Below are 19,976 nucleotides of genomic sequence, written 5' to 3'. Positions count from 1 at the left end.
GTGCCCAGTCTCCTGCGGAGCCGCTATTCCCCATGGTCCTTTCGGAGTCCCCAGCATCCACTAGGACGTTAGAGAAAAGGATTTACCAGTAGGTAATTAAAATCCTATTTTCTCTTACGTCCTAGAGGGTGCTGGGGTCCATATTAATACCATGGGGATGTACCAAAGCTCCCAGAACGGGAGGGAGAGCGCGGAGGCTCCTGCAGAACTACTTGACCAAACTTGAGGTCATCAGAGGCCAAAGTATCGAACCTGTAAAACTTAGTAAACGTGTTAGACCCTGACCAAGTAGCTGCTCGGAAAAGCTGTAAAGCCGAGACACCCCAGGCAGCCGCCCAGGAAGAGCCCACCTTACGAGTAGAGTGGGCCTTAACACATTTTGGACACTGCAATCCTGCCGTAGAATATGCATGCTGGATGGTGAACCTGATACAGCGTGAAATCGACTGCTTAGAAGCAGGACACCCAATTTTCTATGACGAGCCGTCCTCTTCACATAAATCTTCAAAGCCCTCACAACATCCAAGGCCTTTGAAGCAATTGAGGAGTCAGTAGCCACTGGCACCACAATAGGTTGGTTGATATGAAAAGCTGACACAACCTTAGGAAGGAACTGCGGACGAGTCCTGAGTTCCGCCCTATCATCATGGAAGACCAGATAGGGACTTTTACAGGACAAAGCCCCAATTCCGACATGCGTCGAGCAAAAGCTAAGGCCAACAAAATGACCGCTTTCCACGTGAGAAATTTGATTTCAGCCTCCTGTACAGGCTCAAACCAATCAGATTGCAGGAACTGTAATACCACATCAAGATCTCAGGGTCCCATTGGCGCCACAAAGGGAGGCTGGATGTGCAGAACCCCTTTCAAAAAGTCTGAACCTCAGGGAGGACAGTCAATTGTTTTTGGAAGAAAATGGATAAAGCTGAGATCTGAACCTTGATGGAGCCCAAGCTAAGGCCCATATCCACACCTGCTTACAGGAAAAGGAGCAAACTGCGTCCAAGTTACTTAAAACTCCACCGCAGGAAATTTCTTGGATTCACACCAAGACACATATTTTTTCCAAATTCGATGGTAATGTTTAGACGTTACCCGCTTCCTAACCTGTATCAGGGTAGGAATAACCTCACTCGGAATACCGTTTCGAGCTAAGATCTGTCGCTCAACCGCCATGCCATCAAACGTATCCGTGGTAAGTCTTGATAAGCGAACGGCCCCTGCAGTAGAAGATCCTCTCAAAGAGGTAGGGGCCTTGGATCTTCCAGCAGAAGATCCAGCAGATCCGCGTACCAAGCCCTCCTTAGCCAGTCCGGAGCAATGAGGATTGCCAGAACCTTTGTTCTTTTTATAAGTTGAAGAACTTTTGGAATCAGAGGAAGTGGAGGGAACACATACACTGACGTGAACACCCACGGTGTCACCAGTGCGTCCACCGCCACTGCCTGCGGGTCTCTTGACCTGGAAAAGTACCTCCGCAGTTTCTTGTTGAGGCGGGAGGCCATCACGTCTATGTGAGGAACCCCCACCAACCGGTTACCTCCTCGAACACCTCCGGGTGGAGGCCCCACTCTCCTGGATGGAGATCGTGTCTGCTGAGGAAGTCCGCTTCCCAGTTGTCTACTCCCGGAATGAAGATTGCTTACATCGCCACCATGTGGCTTTCTGCCCAGAGGAGGATTCTTGTCACCTCTGACATTGCAGCCCTGCTCTTCGTTCCGCCTTGTCGGTTTATGTAGGCCACTGTGGTCACGTTGTCCGACTGCACCTGAACAGCCCAATCCTGCAGAAGGTGTGCTGCTTGAAGAAGGCCGTTGTATACAGCTCTTAGCTCCAGGATGTTTATCGGGAGAAGGGATTCTTGACTTGACTACCTTCTATGGAAGGCTTCCCCCTGAGCGACTGCTCCCCAACCTCTTAGACTTGCATCCGTGGTTAGAAGGATCCAGTCCTGAACTCCAAACCTTCGGCCCTCCAGAAGTTGTGGTAGTTGTAGCCACCAGAGGACCAAAATCCTGGCTTTCGGTGACAGACGTATCCTCTGGTGCATATGTAGGTGAGGTCCCGACCACTGGTCCAAGAGATCCAGCTGAAAGGATCAAGCATGAAACCTTCCGTACTGCAGAGCCTTGTAGGAGGCAAGCATCTTCCCCAGAAGGCAGATGCACCGATGAAACGACACCCGGGCAGGCTTCAAGACATCCCGGACCATTGTTTGAATCACCAACGCTTTCTCCACCGGTAGAAACACCCTCTGCACCTCCGTGTCGAGGATCATCCCTAGGAAAGACAGCCTCCTTGTCGGCTCCAGATGAGACTTTGGAAGGTTTAGGATCCAACCGTGCTCCTTGAGCAGACGAGTCGTGAGCAATGGATCTTAACAACTTCTCCCTGGACGATACCTTGATCAGTAGATCGTCCAGATACGGAAATATGTTCACCCCCTGCTTGCAGAGGAGAACCATCATCTCTGCCATCACCTTGGTGAAGACCCCTCGGTGTCGTGGAGAGACCCAACGGCAGTGCCTGAAACTGATAGTGATTGTCTAACAGTGCAAACCTGAAATAGGCCTGATGCGGCGACCAAAAGGGAATGTGGAGGTACGCATCCTTGATGTCCAGGGACACCAGGAACTCCCCCTCCGTCAGTTCTGAGATGACAGCTCTCAGAGACTCCATCTTGAACTTGAAGTCCCTGAGATAAGCGTTCAAAGATTTCAAGTTCAGAATTGGCCTTACCGAACCATCCGGCTTCGGTACCACAAAAAGGTACAAATAGTAACCTTTGTTCCACTGATGAGGCAGAACTGGAACAATGACCTCGGACACTACCAATTTTCGGATAGCGTCCAGAAGAATCACTCTGTCTGCCGGCAAAGCTGGCAAGCCTGATTTGAAGAAACGGTGAGGTGGGAGAGTTTGAAACTCCAGCCTGTAGCCCCAGGACACTATATCTTGTATCCAAGGGACCAGGCCAGACAACACCGAGACGTGGCTGAAATGTCGGAGTCTCGCTCCCACCTGACCTTCCTCCAGGCTGTGCGGTCCACCGTCAGGCTGAGGACTTTGAGGCACCAGAAGCAGGTTTCTGGTCCTGAGAACCTGCGGGAGCAGGCTTTTTGGCTTTAGCACGACCACCTCTGAAGAAGGTGCGAGAAGACTTGTTCTTTCCAGGCCTCGCAGGCCGAAAGGACTGTGACGTGGCGGGAGTAAAAGGCTTCTTCGTAGCCGGTGCAGCTGAGGGGAGAAAAGGAGACTTACCCGTGGTAGCCATGGCAATCCACGCATCCAGTTCCTCCCCAAACAGAGCCTGACCTGTATAGGGTAGGCCCTCCACACTCTTCCTGGATTCCGCGTCCGCAGACCATTGGCGAAGCCAGAGACCCCTGCGAGCAGAGACGGACATGGAGGAGATTCCCGCAGCCATGGAACCCAGATCCTTCATGGATTCTACCAGGAACCCTGCAGAATCCTGTATGTTACGTAAAAACAAATCAACGTCACCTCTATCCATCGTAGTCAAGTCCTCCTGCAGAGTGATTGACCACTTGGCCATAGCTTTAGAAATCCATGCACAGGCAATAGTAGGCCGCAGTATAGCCCCTGAAGCCGTGTATATGGATTTGAGCGTAGCATCCACCTTGCGATCTGCCGAGTCCTTCAATGCGGTAGATCCCGGGACTGGTAAAACCACCTGTTTGACAGCCTGGAGACAGAAGCGTCAACTATAGGCGGAGACTCCCTTTTTTTTCTATCATCTTCCGGGAAGGGAAAAGCAACCAGAACCCTTTTAGGGATCTGGAATTTTTTCTCCGGGTTTTCCCAGGCTTTTTCAAATATAGCATTTAATTCCTTAGATGCTGGGAAGGTGAGAGGGGCCTTCTTACTGTCCGTGAAAAAGGCCTCCTCAACCTGCTCAGGAGGTGTCAGAAATATCCAACACATCCTGCACGGACTCAATCATCAACTGCACCCCCTTAGCAAGTGATGCCGTCCCCCTCGACACATCCCCATCACCGTCTGCTGTGTCAGAGTCGGTATACGTGTCTAACCACTCCGGTTCACTAGCTGGGATCTGCGCTACAACAGTGCAATCCTGATTACATGGGATGGGATCTTCCTGAGAAGATAAATCCTCTGCAGCATATGAGACAGAGTCTCTAGACATGTTTGCTTGTACACCCCACATACACACAGGGTACAGAGCAGACAGAGTTTCCCCCCCCGAAGAATGGCAGAGAGACACAGAGATTGGAGCCAACCCACACACTGCGCTATTACAGGTATAGGGAGACTCTAAACCAGCGCTGACTGTGTCCCTTAATAGGTGACAGAGTCTATACACAGCCTCCCCTCTCTTCTACAACCCCCTGGTACCGTACAGATAGTTGGAGTTGCTCTGGAGGGACTGTTCATCCACTTGCATCTGTCTGCAGGCAGGAATATGGCGCTGAACGCTGCTGGGTCCGCTCTGAGGAGAAGCTCCGCCCCCTTAATGGCGCTGTCTTCCCGCTCTTCCAAGATTATACTGGCCTGAGGATTTTGTAGTGGCTGAGATCCACAGACCCCGACAGGCTTTCTGGTCAGTGTAGGGTTAAGGCGCCGGCTCAGGGCGCCCCTCACAGCGCCGCACCCAGGTACCGCTGAGCCATCCCGGAGCGCAGTTAATACTGCGCTCCTACCCTGCTGCCGCCATCTTCACACTGACCCCCTTCTTGCTAGGGAGGTCGGTGTCTCACTCGCCACCGATTCTTCAGCTCTGTAAGGGGGTGGCGGCATGCTTCTGGGGCGAGCGATCCCCAGCGGCGGGGAGCGATCTATCCCCTCTGGAGCTCAGTGTCCAGTCAGCGGAGACAGTGGCACAGACCCCGCGGGGCGGACACTGCTCCCCCCTTAGTCCCACGAAGCAGGGAGGCTGTTGCCAGCAGCCTCCCTGTAAAATAGTAAACTCTAAGTAAAACTTTTCTAGGGAAACTCTGGAGAGCTCCCCTAGCTGTGACCGGCTCCTCCGGGCACATTTTCTAAACTGAGCTGGTAAGAGCGGCAGAGGGAAGATCCATCCCACACTGTTAAACTCTTAAAGTGCCAATGGCTCCTGGTAAACCCGTCTATACCCCATGGTACTAATATGGACCCCAGCATCCTCTAGGACTTAAGAAAAAGGAGATATTCCCTGAATTACGGGGTATTTCAGACCTGATCGCTGGGCAGCGATTTTTGCAGCCCTGCGATCAGATTGTCGCCGCCCACCGGGGGGAGTGTATTTTAGCTGTGCAAGTGTGCATTCCTATGTGTAGCAGAGCTGCTAAAAATCAGTTTGTGCAGTCTCTGCGCAGCCCAGGACTTACTCAGCCGCTGCGATCACTTCAGCCTGTCCAGGACCGGAACTGATGTCAGACACCCTTCCTTCCAAAGCCTTGACACACCTGCGTTTTTCCAGACACTCCCTGAAAACGGTCAGTTGCCACCCACAAACGCCCTCTTCCTGTCGGCCACCTTATGACTGCCCGTGCAAACGCTTTTTTTTGCACCATCCCGTCGCTATTCATCGATCCCCGTTGCTGCGGTCCGTCGCGCCTGCGCATTGCGGTGCATATGCACGCGGTTTGGACCTGATCGCAGGCTGTGAGAAAACGAGTCCTGGGGTGCTTGATTTCACTTCTGAATGTGAGTGTCAGAACGGCAGGACTATACAGAGAGGGCCTAATTCATATCCCAAAGGATCTGAGCCGCATGACGCAAAGTACTGATGTTCGGTACCTTGCGCATGCTCCGCACCCATACTGAGAATGTACAGTATGGGTCCTGGTAGCTGGACACCCTACGGCTGCAGATGTCAAGTGACTGACAGTCTGCAGCCGTTTGCAGGTGGCGGTGGCCTGCGTTTTCCAAAACGGCCTGTTGCTGCCGTTTTGGGAGAGTGACGAGGCCGGGATCTCCATCGGAAAACGGAGGTTTCTTGGCCTCTTGATTGGAGCTGTGTCGGCCAGCTTGCATGTCCCCATGGATTACTCGGCCTGCCGATGGTCTTGCAGGTGAACCGATGCTGCCACTAATACAAACAGAAGGCGTCTACTTTTATCAGACGCCTCCTACTGCATTACCATATTAGTGTATCGCTCCTGCTTCCAGAGAATTTAATTGCAAAATCAAGTACTTCTAACTCTCATTACCCCTGCAATGCATTCGGCAAGAAATTCCCCAATCTGACCACTTCCACCGATTAGAAGGTGCTACATTTTACGACCTCGCTAACATCAGCATCAATATCCAGGAGCTTCACATAGATGAGGGTGTTGTGTCACAAAAAATGCAGCCTCCTGATATCACGCTTCTGTTAATTACATTTTCTAAGTTCACTAATTGGCTCAAAAATAAAAGGTTCACAAAACACAGTTTTACGTATGGGCAAAAGTAGTTGATAGTTTCATCCAAAGTGGAGAAATGTCTTCACGGAGGTGAGCGGTGTGAAATAAGGCATGTCATTGCTCTGCTGCAGTTGCCTAGTGACATTGCAGATGTACTGCAATTTACCGAGAAGGGCAGAGGGATAAGAATAGCAGGTGCCACCTGGAGAAAGTAGCCAAATTCAAGAACACAGATTTCCATCACACCATGCTACAAACTAGCACAAGTAATGCCAGTCCATGATAAAGCTCTGTTTAACAGCTAAATGGTCTTTTGTGTTCCTTTAAATAATAGTCTGCTAAAAGTGCACTATGGGCCTAGGGCCTAATTCAGTAAGGATTGCAATTTCTGCCCCCAGCGTGACGCTCCGGTGTTCCGATCTGCAAAGTTTCCCGATGCTTGGAGATGATGTCATCTCTAAGCGCCAGGCCACAAAACACTGCACCCAGGATCGGCACTGCAGTGTAAAAGGGGGGAGTCCCGGGTCTGACCGTGTTCCAAATCCTGGGTCAGACCCGGGATTTTGGTGTAAAAGGGGTATAAGTGAGTTGCAGGTATTGTAGATTTTTCTTGCTATTATGAAGGCTTCATTTTCTTTCTGTAAATAACGGAAAGGTCACTTAACATATGTCCTAATTCAGGTTGGATCGCAAAACGCACTCCAACCGAAAACATTGCTAAAAAAATGCAGGTGAATGCGCAGCGTCCGTCCTGCGCATGCACTTGCATTTACTGTTTACTGAAACAGTAAACAACGCTAGGAACCAGGCAGTACTGAACTAAATAACCACTGCAGGAAAACGAAGCGCTGGGCGAGCGCCCAGCATCCGCTACAAACTACGAGAAAAGGATTTACCGGTAGGTAATTAAAATCCTATTTTCTCTTACGTCCTAGAGGATGCTGGGGTCCATATTAGTACCATGGGGATGTACCAAAACTTCCAGAACGGGAGGGAGAGCGCGGAGGCTCCTGCAAAACTGCTTGACCAAACTTGAGGTCATCAGAGGCCAAAGTATCGAACTTGTAAAACTTAGCAAACGTGTTCGACCCAGACCAAGTAGCAGCTCGGCAAAGCTGTACAGCAGAAACACCCCGGGCAGCCGCCCAGGAAGAGCCCACCTTATGAGTAGAGTGGGCTTTTACAGATTTTGGACACGGCAATCCTGCCATAGAATAAGCATGTTGGATGGTAAACCTGATCCAGCGTGAAATGGACTGCTTAGAAGCAGGACACCCAATTTTCTTGGGCTCATAGAGGACAAACAGAGAGTCAGTTTTTCTATGACGAGCCGTCCTCTTCACATAAATCTTCAAAGCCCTCACAACATCCAAGGCCTTTGAAGCAATTGAGGAGTCAGTAGCCACTGGCACCACAATAGGTTGGTTGATATGAAAAGCTGATACAACCTTAGGCAGGAACCGCGGACGAGTCCTGCATTCCGTCCTATCTTCATGGAAGATCAGATATGGACTTTTACAGGACGAAGCCCCCAATTCCGACACGCGTTGAGCAGAAGCTAAGGTCAACAAAGTGACGGCCTTCCACGTGAGAAACTTGATTTCAGCCTCCTGTAGAGGCTCAAACCGATTGCAGGAACTGTAATACCACATCAAGATCCTAGGATGCCGTTGGCACCACAAAGGGAGGCTGGATGTGCAGAACCCCTTTCAAAAAGGTCTGAACCTCAGGGAGGACAGCCAATTGTATTTGGTAGAAAATGGACAAAGCTGAGATCAGGACCTTGATGGAGCCCAATCTCAGGCCCATATCCACACCTGCTTGCCGGAAAAGGAGAAAACGTCCAAGTTGAAACTCCACCGCAGGAAATTTCTTGGATTCACACCAAGACACATATTTTTTCCAAATTCGATGGTAATGTTTAGACGTTACCCCCTTCCTAGCCTGTATCAGGGTAGGAATAACCTCGCTCGGGATACCCTTCCGAGCTAAGATCTGGCGCTCAACCGCCATGCCGTCAAACGTAGCCGTGGTAAGTCTTGATAAGCGAACGGCCCATGCAGCAGCAGATCCTCCCGAAGAGGTAAAGGCCTTGGATCTTCCAGCAGAAGATCCAGCAGATCCGCGTACCAAGCCCTCCTTGGCCAGTCCGGAGCAATGAGGATTGCCAGAACCTTTGTTCTTTTTACAAATTGAAGAATTTTTGGAATCAGAGGAAGTGGAGGGAACAAATACACTGACGTGAACACCCACGGTGTTACCAGTGTGTCCACCGCCACTGCCTGCGGGTCTCTCGACCTGGAACAGTACTTCAGCAGCTTCTTGTTGAGGCGGGAGGCCGTCATGTCTATGTGAGGAACCCCCAACCAATTGGTTACCTCCTCGAACACCTACAGATGGAGGCCCCACTCTCCTGGATGGAGATCGTGTCTGCTGAGGAAGTCTGCTTCCCAGTTGTCTACTCCCGGAATGAAGATTGCTGACATTGCCATTGCGTGTCTTTCTGCCCAGAGGAGGATTCTTGACACCTCTGACATTGCAGCCCTGCTCTTCGTTCCGCCTTGTCGGTTTATGTAGGCCACTGTGGTCACGTTGTCCGACTGCATCTGAACAGCCCGATCCTGTAGAAGGTGTGCTGCTTGAAGAAGGCCGTTGTATACGGCCCTTAGCTCCAGGATGTTTATTGGGAGGAAGGATTCTTGATTCGACCACCTTCCTTGGAAGGTTTCCCCGAGTGACTGCTCCCCAACCTCTTAGACTTGCATCCATGGTTAGAAGGATCCAAGGTGTGGTAGTTGTAGCCACCAGAGGAGCGAAATCCTGGCTTTCGGTGACAGACGTATCCTCTGGTGCATATGTAGGTGAGAACCCGACCACTGGTCCAAGAGATCCAGCTGAAAGGATCGAGCATGAAACTTTCCTTACTGCAGAGCCTCGTAGGAGGCAACCATCTTCCCCAGATGGCGGATGCACTGATGAACCGATACCCGGGTAGGCTTCAAGACATCCCGGACCATTGTTTGAATCACCAATGCTTTCTCCACCAGTAGAAATACCCTCTGTACCTCCGTGTCTAGGATCATTCCCAGGAAAGACAGCCTCCTTGTCGGCTCCAGATGAGACTTTGGAAGGTTCAGGATCCAACCGTGCTCCTTGAGCAGATGTGTCGTGAGAGCAATGGATCTTAACTTCTCCCTGGACGACGCCTTGATCAGGAGATCGTCCAGAATTATGTTCACCCCTTGCTTGCGGAGGAGAACCATCATCTCTGCCATCACCTTGGTGAAGACCCTCGGTGCCATGGAGAGACCGAACGGCAGTGCCTGAAACTGATAGTGATCATCTAACAGTGCAAACCTGAGATATGCCTGATGGCGCGCGACCAAATGGGAACGTGGAGGTACGCATCCTTGATGTCTAACGACACCAGAAACTCCCCCTCCGTCAGTCCTGAGATGATAGCTCTCAGAGACTCCATCTTGAATTTGAACTCCCTGAGAAAAGGGTTCAAAGATTTTAAGTTCAGAACTGCCCGTACCAAACCATCCATCTTCGGTACCACGAAAAGGTTCGAATAGTAACCTTTGTTCCACCGATGAGGCGGAACTGGAACAATGACCTCGGACACTACCAATTTTCGGATAGCTTCCAGAAGTATTGCTCTGTCTGCTGGCAAAGCTGGCAAGCCTGATTTGAAGAAACGGTGAGGTGGGAGAGTTTGAAACTCCAGCCTGTACCCCCTGGATACTATATCTTGTATCCAAGGGTCCAGGTCAGATGACATCCAGACGTGGCTGAAATGCCGGAGTCTTGCTCCCACCTGACCTTCCTCCAGGCTGTGCGGTCCACCGTCATGTGGAGGACTTGGAGGCACCAGAAGAAGGCTTCTGGTCTTGGGAACCTGCGGGAGCAGGCTTTTTTCCTTTAGCACGACAACCTCTGAAGAAGGTGTGAGAAGGCTTGTTCTTTCTAGGCCTCGCGGGCCGAAAGGACTGTGACGTGGCTGGTGTAAAAGGCTTCTTCGTAGCCAGTGCAGCTGAGGGGAGAAAAGGAGACTTACCCGTGGTAACTGTGGCAATCCACGCATCCAGCGCCTCCCCAAACAGAGCCTGACCTGTATAGGGTAGGCCCTCCACACTTTTTCCTGGATTCCGCGTCCGCAGACCATTGGCGCAGTCAGGGACCCCTGCGAGCCAAGACGGACATGGAGGAGATCCCCGCAGCCATGGAAACCAGGTCCTTCATGGAATCTACCAGGAACCCTGCAGAAATCTGAATGTTACGTAAAAATAAATCAACGTCACCTTTATCCATCGTAGCCAAGTCCTCCTGCAGAGTGATTGACTACCTGGCTATAGCTTTAGAAATCCATGCACAGGCAATAGTAGGCCGCAGTATAGCCCCTGAAGCTGTGTATATGGATTTGAGCGTAACCACCTGTTTTGACAGCCTGGAGACAGAGACGTCAACTATAGGCAGAGACTCCCATTTTTTTCTATCATCATCTGGGAAAGGAAAAGCAACCAGGACCCTTTTAGGGATCTGGAATTTTTTCTCCGGATTTTTCCAGGCTTTTTCAAATACAGCATTTAATTCCTTAGATGCTGGAAAGGTGAGAGGGGCCTTCTTACTGTCCGTGAAAAAGGCCTCCTCAACCTGCTCAGGAGGTGTGTCAGAAATATGCAACATATCCCTTATGGCCTCAATCATCAACTGCACCCCCTTAGCAAGTGATGCTGCCCCCCTCAACACATCCCCGTCACCGTCTGCAGTGTCAGAATCGGTGTCATCCTGCATAATCTTGGCAAGTGCACGTTTGTGAGAATGTACCGCAGGGGACCCCGAGGGAGCAGTATCAGACCATACAGCCATAGAGGATTGCAATACCTGAGTTGCATGCTCAGTCCTTGTAACCCTCTCAGAAATCTGAGAAATAGTCCCCCTAAGAGGCTAACCACTCCGGTTCTCTAGCTGGGATCTGCGCTACAACAGTACAATTACATGGGATGGGAACTTCCTGAGAAGATAAATCCTCTGCAGCATATGATACAGTCTCTAGATATATTTGCTGATACACCCCACTTATACCCCTTTTCCACTAGCTGTTTTTACCCGTGTTTTTGCACGGGGGCGCGCATCGACACGGGTTTTTAGTAGGTGGAAACGGGTCAACACGGGTTGAGTGACCCGGGAATCCAACCCGGCTATTTACCTGGGTAGAACACGGTAATGACACGGATAACGGTGCAGTGGAAACGGCCATTACACGTGTTTTCAGACCCGAGTAACGCTCTGAGACGCTGATTGGTGCTTCTGGGGCACTGGAAGATGATGTCATTCCTGGGAGACACGCTGGGCACATGCAGGCACCGCAGCAGCAAACAAACGCGGATGCATATCTATTGCAGCAGCTACTAAACTGAAAACAGTCTGCGACTCCATGCTAGACACAGCTACTGCACCGGCGTCCATTGCTGCAATGGACACGGTTCAGGGCACACACGGTTCAGGGCAGACAGAGTTCCCCCCCCCCAAGAACGGCAGAGAGACACAGAGATTGGAGCCAACCCACACACAGCGCTATTACAGATATAGGGAGACCCTAAACCAGCGCTGACTGTGTCCCTTAATAGGTGACAGAGTCTTACACAGCCTCCCCTCCCTTCTACAACCCCCTGGTACTGTACAGATAGCTGGAGTTGCACTGGAGGGACTGTTCTTCCACTTGCATCCGACTGCAGGCAGGAAAATGGCGCTGAAACGCTGCTGGGTCCGCTCTGAGGAGAAGCTCTGCCCCCTTACTGGCGCTGTCTTCCCGCTCTTCTTAGATTATTCTGGCCCTCATTGCGCCGCACCCAGGTACAGCTGAGTAGCCGCCATCTTCACACCGACCCCCCACTTGTTAGGGGGGACGGTGACTCACTCGACACACTTCAGCTCTGCAAGGGGGTGGCGTCATGCTGCTGGGGTGAGCGTTCCCCTGCGACGGGGAGCGATCTATCCCCTCTGGAGCTCAATGTCCAGTCAGCGGAGACAGAGGCTCAGACCCCGCAGGGCGGACACTGCTCCTCCCCTCAGTCCCTTGATGCAGGGAGGCTGTTGCCAGCAGCCTCCCTGTAAACTTTTTCTAAGAAAGCTCTGTAGAGCTCCCCTAGCTGTGACCGGCTCCTCCGGGCACATTTTCTAAACTGAGTCTGGTAGGAGGGGCATAGAGGGAGGAGCCAGCCCACACTATTAAACTCTTAAAGTGCCAATGGCTCATGGTGGACCCGTCTATACCCCATGGTACTAATATGGACCCCAGCATCTAGGACGTAAGAGAAAGGGATATAAGTGAAACAAGCAGTTTCACTTGTTGAGATTTTTCTTTAAGAAGGTAGACAGTGTTGGGTGGCAGGGTAGGGGCTGCAAGATGCGGTCAGGATACTGGCTGTCAAAAGACTGACGCCGGCGCTGGCATCCTGACAACCGGGATCCCATTGTAGTGACTGCAGGGACATCGAAGTGGTAAGCCCCAGGTGGGGGAGGGGTTCTGAGGTTAGGTTTAGGCTGCGGGGGGAGGGTTAGGACAGGGCCATAACTAGATGTTTGCGGAGTGTGCTCTGCACATAGCGCTGCAAGGTAGGGGGCGCTATCGGCAGCACTAGTAAATTATGAATTATTTAATTACTTTCACTTGCAGCTTCCCTCCTTTTTGAAGCCCAGCATCTCCTGACCGACCCCGTCTCCTACACCCACCCTTTTAATCGCTAATACCTACACAGCTTTCATTCAATAGACTTTATATCTCTGTTGTTCAGTTGCACCGTCCTTTAGTACATTTCGGGATGCTAAGGTGCCCGGGATTCAAACCCGTTGCCTATTACATTGCAGCTGGACACTCTGGGTGTAATTCAGAGTTGATTGCAGCAGCAAATTTGTTAGCAGTTGGGCAAAACCATGTGCACTGCAGGGGGATCCGGTCTGAAGATCGACACTGTCTAGGTCGACCACTATAGGTCGACAGTCACTAGGTCGACAGGGGTGGAAGGTCGACAGGGTTTATAGGTCGACATGTGCTAGGTCGACAGGTCAAAAGGTCGACATGAGGTTTTCACATTTTTTTCTTTATTTTAACGTTTTCATACTTAAAGATCCACGTGGACTACGACTGGAACGGTAATCTGTGCCGAGCGAAGCGAGCCATGCGAGGGGACACGGTGCACTAATTGGGGTTTCCAGTCACTCTACGAAGAAAACGACACAAAACAAAACAAAACTCTCATGTCGACCTTTTGACCTGTCGACCTAGCACATGTCAACCTAGAAACCCTGTCAACCTTCCATCCCTGTCGAAGTATAGTTGTCGACCTAAACATTGTCGACCTAGATACTGTCGATTTGATGAACCACACCCCACTGCAGGGGGGGGGGGGCAGATATAACATGTGCAGAGAGAGTTAGATTTGGGTGGGGTGTGTTCAATCTGAAAATAAGAATTTACTCACCGGTAATTCTATTTCTCGTAGTCCGTAGTGGATGCTGGGGACTCCGTCAGGACCATGGGGAATAGCGGCTCCGCAGGAGACAGGGCACAAAATTAAAAGTTTGACCACTAGGTGGTGTGTACTGGCTCCTCCCCCTATGACCCTCCTCCAAGCCTCAGTTAGGATACTGTGCCCGGACGAGCGTACACAATAAGGAAGGATTTTGAATCCCGGGTAAGACTCATACCAGCCACACCAATCACACCATACAACATGTGATCTGAACCCAGTTAACAGTATGATAACCGAAAAGAGCCTCTGAAACGATGGCTCCCAACAATAATAACCCGATTTTTGTAACAATAACTATGTACAATTATTGCAGACAATCCGCACTTGGGATGGGCGCCCAGCATCCACTACGGACTACGAGAAATAGAATTACCGGTGAGTAAATTCTTATTTTCTCTGACGTCCTAAGTGGATGCTGGGGACTCCGTCAGGACCATGGGGATTATACCAAAGCTCCCAAACGGGCGGGAGAGTGCGGATGACTCTGCAGCACCGAATGAGAGAACTCCAGGTCCTCCTTAGCCAGGGTATCAAATTTGTAGAATTTTACAAACGTGTTCTCCCCTGACCACGTAGCTGCTCGGCAGAGTTGTAATGCCGAGACCCCTCGGGCAGCCGCCCAAGAGGAGCCCACCTTCCTTGTAGAGTGGGCATTGACAGATTTAGGCTGTGGCAGGCCTGCCACAGAATGCGCAAGTTGAATTGTGCTACAAATCCAACGAGCAATCGTCTGCTTAGACGCAGGAGCACCCAGCTTGTTGGGTGCATACAGTATAAACAGCGAGTCAGACTTCCTGACTCCAGCCGTCCTTGAAATATATATTTTTAATGCTCTGACAACATCCAGCAACTTGGAGTCCTCCAAATCGCTAGTAGCCGCAGGCACCACAATAGGCTGGTTCAGGTGAAACGCTGACAACACCTTAGGGAGAAACTGAGGACGCGTCCGCAGTTCTGCCCTGTCCGAATGGAAAATCAGATATGGGCTTTTGTACGATAAAGCCGCCAATTCTGACACTCTCCTGGCCGAAGCCAGGGCCAGTAGCATGGTTACTTTCCATGTAAGATATTTCAAATCCACCGATTTGAGTGGCTCAAACCAATGGGATTTGCCAAAACTACATTGAGATCCCACGGTGCCACTGGAGGCACAACCGGGGGCTGTATATGTAGTACTCCTTTGACAAAAGTTTGGACTTCAGGAACTGAAGCCAATTCTTTCTGGAAGAAAATCGACAGGGCCGAAATTTGAACCTTAATGGACCCCAATTTGAGGCCCATAGACAATCCTGTTTGCAGGAAATGTAGGAATCGACCCAGTTGAAATTCCTCCGTGGGGGCCTTCCTGGCCTCACACCACGCAACATATTTTCTCCAAATGCGGTGATAATGTTGTGCAGTCACTTCCTTCCTGGCTTTAATCAGGGTAGGGATGACTTCCTCTGGAATGCCTTTTTCCTTTAGAATCCGGCGTTCAACCGCCATGCCGTCAAATGCAGCCGCGGTAAGTCTTGGAATAGACAAGGTCCCTGCTGAAGCAGGTCCCTTCTTAGAGGTAGAGGCCACGGATCTTCCGTGAGCATCTCCTGAAGTTCCGGGTACCAAGTCCTTCTTGGCCAATCCGGAGCCACGAGTATCGTTCTTACTCCCCTTTGCCGTATAATTCTCAGTACCTTGGGTATGAGAGGCAGAGGAGGGAACACATACACTGACTGGTACACCCATGGTGTTACCAGAGCGTCCACAGCTATTGCCTGAGGGTCTCTTGACCTGGCGCAATACCTGTCCAGTTTTTTGTTGAGGCGGGACGCCATCATGTCCACCATTGGTCTTTCCCAACGGACCACAATCATGTGGAAGACTTCTGGATGAAGTCCCCACTCTCCCGGGTGAAGATCGTGTCTGCTGAGGAAATCTGCTTCCCAGTTGTCCACTCCCGGGATGAACACTGCTGACAGTGCTATCACATGATTTTCCGCCCAGCGAAGAATCCTTGCAGCTTCTGCCATTGCCCTCCTGCTTCTTGTGCCGCCCTGTCTGTTTACGTGGACGACTGCCGTGATGTTGACCGACTGGATCAACACCGGCTGACCCTGAAGCAGAGGTTTTGCCAGGCTTAGAGCATTGTAGATTGCTCTTAGTTCCAGTATATTTATGTGAAGAGACGTCTCCAGGCTTGACCACACGCCCTGGAAGTTTCTTCCCTGTGTGACCGCTCCCCAGCCTCTCAGGCTGGCATCCGTGGTCACTAGGACCCAGTTCTGTATGCCGAATCTGCGGCCCTCTAACAGATGAGCACTCTGCAACCACCATATGTCACGATCCGGGTATCTGGACGCCATTACTTACCCTTCAGATGCCTCCTAAGGCGGGCTCAGCGTTCCAGGACCGGATTCCGCTGTTCCTGAGTTTCCACATACAGAGTGGTCTTTTCATCAGCCGCGGCCTCCGCTGTGCCCGCGTGGTTAAATGTGCATCTATCAGCCTGGCGTCTCCTGTCTCCGGTGGCCGGCGCCGCCATTACTGTTTCCCAGACCACATGGATTACAAACCAAACTTCCCTCCAAGTGTCTGCATGGGCGCAGCCATCTTGGATTCTGTCATCTGATCATTTCCACCAATCTGCTGTCTGTGTTGTTGATTTGCATAATTGCCTAGCCAACCCCTTCCTTGCTGCAGGTATAAGTAAGCTGTACCTGAGCAAGGAAGACGTCAGTGCTTTGGTTGTCAAACCTAGTTCCTGTTTGTCTCTCTTCTATGATTGTCTTCCAGGTTCCAGCTCCTGTCTCAAGACTTCCACCATAGAGACCCGCACCAGCATTCCACCTGCGGTGTAGCCTGACTCTCCAATCCATTGTGGATTCATCTGTTTCCAGCTACAACACTACCTGCTTCCAGCCTCAGCTTCCAGCAGAGTACAGCTTCCCTTAAAGGGCCGGTGTCCTTTCTACACTTTACCACTCTCCACCGGAATTATTATTTCTCCGCTCTCAAGTTCTACATTTCAGTTCACATTTCATCGCTCCCAAAGTTCATTTATTATTTAACTGGTTCCAGCCAGTATCCACTCCGTGCTAACAGTCTGGTTCCAGCCAGTATCCACAGCAGCTGTTTTACCTTCAGCAACCCAGCTCTTCCTGGAACACCAGCTGGTATAATCCTGGGTTATCTCCATTGCTACAGCCGGGCCTGGTAAGGACTTTCCATCTAGAAGATCATAAGAACTATCTCACACTACCAGTGCCCTGTGGCTCCTGCCATGCTGTAGTACTCAGGAACTGTATTTATTCTTTGCTGACTTTTACGTTTTCTTTTATTGCTGCTGTGATGCGGAGTTGTCATAATAAACATCATTGACTTTTATCTAAGTTGTCGTGGTCACGCCTTCGGGCAGTTATTATTCATGTTACTTACATGTCCAGGGGTCTGATACAACCTCCCAGGTTCCGGTACATCTCAGCCCCTACAACTGAGGCTGCCTCCCGTCAGCTCAGGCCCTCAGTTGTGACAGTAAGCACTGACCTAATGAATCCAGCCGGAGACCAGGATCAAGCGGCCAGGCCGATGCAAGAACTGGCAGCCCGACTAGAACATCAGGAGGCTGCACAGGGCCACATCATCCGCTGTCTCCAGGATCTCTCTACTCGGCTGGATGGGATTCAGACAACTCTCCGTGGATCAGGCGCGTCTGGTGCGTCAACCACAGTGACTCCAGCTATAACCCCACCCACCTTACCCATTTCTGCTCCACGTCTTCATCTTCCAACGCCAGCAAAATTTGACGGATCTCCAAGATTCTGCAGGGGATTTCTCAACCAGTGTGAGATTCAGTTTGAGCTACAACCTGGCAATTTTCCCAGTGACCGTACAAAAATTGCCTACATTATTTCTCTTCTCAGTGGCTCAGCCCTTGATTGGGCATCACCGTTATGGGAGAGGTCCGACACCCTGCTATCTTCTTACACTGCATTTGTGTCAACATTCAGGCGCATCTTCGACGAGCCAGGCCGGGTAACTTCAGCTTCGTCTGAGATTCTCCGTTTACGCCAGGAATCACGTACTGTCGGACAATATCTTATACAGTTCCAGATCCTGGCATCCGAACTGGCATGGAACGACGAGGCCCTGTATGCTGCATTCTGGCATGGTTTATCCGAGCGTATTAAAGATGAGTTAGCTACCAGAGACTTACCCTCCAAGTTAGATGAGCTAATCTCACTTTGTACGAAAGTTGACTTGCGTTTCAGAGAGAGAGCAACTGAGCGTGGAAGATCATCTGCTCCAAAATCTTCTACTCCTCCTCCTCGCCAACTGTCACCAACTACAGATGAACCCATGCAAATTGGCCGTTCCCGTTTAACTCCTGCTGAGCGCCGAAGACGTCTCTCCGAGTTTCTCTGTCTGTATTGTGCAGCTCCGTCTCACACCATTAATGCCTGTCCCAAACGTCCGGGAAACTCCAAATCCTAGCTCGCCAAGGAGAGGGCCGGCTAGGAGTAATGATCTCCTCTCCATCTCCTCAAGATTGTAACCTCCCAGTCTCGCTTCAAGTTGCTCAACGTTATCAGAACGTCATTGCCCTCCTGGATTCCGGAGCAGCTGGGAACTTTATTACTGAAGCCTATGTTAAACGGTGGTCCCTACCCACCGAGAGACTTCCTTCGTCCTTTTCCTTAACTGCTGTGGATGGCAGTAAAATTTTTGATACAGTTATTTCTCTAAGGACTCTACCAGTTCGTCTGAGAGTGGGAGTTCTTCATTCCGAACTTATTTCATTTTTAGTGATTCCAAGAGCCACACATCCTGTGGTCCTGGGCCTTCCATGGCTCCGTCTTCACAATCCTACAATTGATTGGACGACTACGCAAATCCTGGCATGGGGTTCCTCCTGTACTAAGACATGTTTGTTTAAAGTGTTGCCTGTCTGTTCTTCCTCCCCCAGGTCGTCTGATGTTCCACCTCCTCCATATCAAGATTTCACGGATGTGTTCAGTAAAGCTTCTGCTGATATCCTTCCTCCTCATAGAGAATGGGACTGCCCGATTGATCTCGTTCCAGGGAAGGTTCCACCTCGAGGCCGAACTTATCCGTTGTCTCTCCCCGAGACACATTCTATGGAGGAATACATTAAAGAGAACCTAGCAAAGGGGTTCATTCGACCTTCTTCTTCTCCAGCCGGCGCAGGCTTCTTTTTTGTAAAGAAGAAAGATGGTGGTCTGCGGCCGTGCATCGACTACAGAGGTTTGAACGACATTACCATCAAGAACCGCTATCCTTTACCCCTGATTACTGAGCTCTTTGACAGAGTTAGCGGAGCTACCATCTTTACAAAGCTGGACCTGAGAGGTGCATACAATCTCATCCGGATCCGTGAGGGTGACGAGTGGAAGACCGCATTTAACACCCGTGACGGACATTATGAGTACCTCGTCATGCCCTTCGGATTGAGCAATGCTCCAGCTGTCTTCCAGCATTTCGTCAATGAGATCTTCAGAGACATTCTATACCGTCATGTCGTGGTCTATCTAGATGATATCCTCATTTTTGCCAACGATTTAGAGGAACATCGTTTCTGGGTAAAGGAGGTTCTGTCCCGTCTCCGTGTCAATCATCTCTACTGCAAATTAGAGAAATGCGTCTTTGAAGTCAAGTCCATTCCGTTTCTAGGGTACATTGTGTCCGGTTCCGGACTAGAGATGGATCCTGAGAAACTACAAGCAATCCAGAATTGGCCGGTACCCTTAACCCTCAAAGGGGTCCAGAGGTTCTTAGGGTTCGCCAATTATTACCGAAAGTTTATACGAGACTTTTCCACCATTGTGGCGCCTATTACTGCTTTCACCAAGAAGGGTGCTAACCCGTCCAAGTGGTCTGAAGAAGCCATGCAAGCTTTTCATCTTTTAAAACAGAGGTTCATCTCTGCACCTGTCCTGAAACAGCCTGACATCGACTCTCCTTTCATCTTAGAGGTGGATGCCTCCTCCGTTGGAGTAGGAGCGGTGTTATCTCAGAGGGCTAAAGATGGTCATTTACATCCTTGCAGTTTCTTCTCACGGAAGTTCTCCCCAGC

Source organism: Pseudophryne corroboree, chromosome 8 (genome assembly GCF_028390025.1).
Source record: "Pseudophryne corroboree isolate aPseCor3 chromosome 8, aPseCor3.hap2, whole genome shotgun sequence".
Taxonomy (NCBI): Eukaryota; Metazoa; Chordata; class Amphibia; order Anura; family Myobatrachidae; genus Pseudophryne; species Pseudophryne corroboree.
This window is presented reverse-complemented; position numbering follows the sequence as displayed.